The following is a 1536-nucleotide window of genomic DNA, read 5'->3' on the forward strand; positions in this document are numbered from 1 at the left end:
TATTTAATGTTACTGTATATGTAATAAAGTGTACCCAGTTGAAGTCACATATGGATGAATTTTGACTAGCTTACCTATGAAGTCACCACTAATGTCAAAAGGCAGTACATTAACATTTGAAAGTTTTTTTAAATCTTTCAATGCCAACTCTCTCTCTCTTTCCATATATATACGGATGCATATATATATATGTGGATGCATATATATATATATATATACATATATATATATATATGGATGCATATATATATGTGGATGCATATATATATATATATATATATATATATCATAATCCTCTCCCACCACCTGTCTTTATCCTCCTCTCTTATTCCCCTTCCCTTGAATCCCTTCTTCCTTCCATCTATTCCCTGTTCTATTTTGATGTCATCACTTCCCCCCTTCTTTTATGCAGGTCTGATGTAGGTAGCAAGAAAGTTTATTTATTTTTATTTATTTATTTTGGTTTTTCAAGGTAAGGTTTGCTCTAGCCCAAGCTGACCTGGAATTTACTTACATAGTTTCAGGGTGGCCTCGAACTCACAGCAATCTTCCTACCTCTGCCTCCCAAGTGCTGGGATTGAAGGTGTTTGCCACCACACCTGGCGAAAGTTTATTTTTTACCTCTTCTTAGGCAATCCCCAAATCTTGGCCCTAGATCACCACTGATCTATCCTCTGTCCCTGTAGGTTATATCCCTGTAAGTGGAATGATAGTGAGTGTCAGTTGTGTTATTTTGCTTTCTTTGCTTTGTTTTGTGACAAGGTCTTGAAATATAGCCAAGGCAGGCCTCAAACTCCATCCTCCTTCCTCAGCCTTCTGGGTGCTGAGATTATAGCTGTGGGCTACCAGCCAGCTCAGTATGTGTTCTGCCCTCATTTGTGTCTGTCAAGTTCTACTTCTACAGGTTCACCTATGTGTTGTGGGCATCAAGAGTCCATTCTCACCCCTCTCTTTTTTCCTTTATTTTTTATGAGAGAGAAAGGGCGGGAGAGAATTGACATGCCAGGGCCTCTAGCCATTGCACTCGAACTCCAGTTGTATGTGTTACCTTGTGTGTCTGACTTACAAGGGATCTGGAGAGTTGGACATGGGTCCTTAGGCTTTGTAGGCAAGTGCCTTAACTGCTAAGCCATCTTTCCAGCCCTCACCCCTATCTTTTTATTTTTTAATATATTTTATTTATTTATTTATTTGAAAGAAAGAAAGAGAGACAGAATGGGCTGCCAGGGCCTTCAGCCACTGCAAACAAACTCCAGATGCATGTGCCCCCTTGTGTATCTGGCTTATGTGGGTACTGGGAAATTGAACCTGAGTCCTTAGGCCTTGCAGGCAAACACCTTAACTGCTAAGCCATATCTCCAGCCCCATTCCTATCTTTTTAAAACAAAAGAGTTTTCTTGTTGATAAATATCTTTGTTCCTCCTTCTTTAACTTTTCTTTTCTTCTCTCTTTCTCAGTTTCCTTAATTTCCAGTTTGCCATCCAATGTTGAAATTCAGACATTCTTACTTTCCACAGGTTTGATAGATAATCCAAG

The sequence above is a fragment of the Jaculus jaculus genome, chromosome 7, assembly GCF_020740685.1.
Source record: "Jaculus jaculus isolate mJacJac1 chromosome 7, mJacJac1.mat.Y.cur, whole genome shotgun sequence".
NCBI classification, from domain to species: Eukaryota; Metazoa; Chordata; class Mammalia; order Rodentia; family Dipodidae; genus Jaculus; species Jaculus jaculus.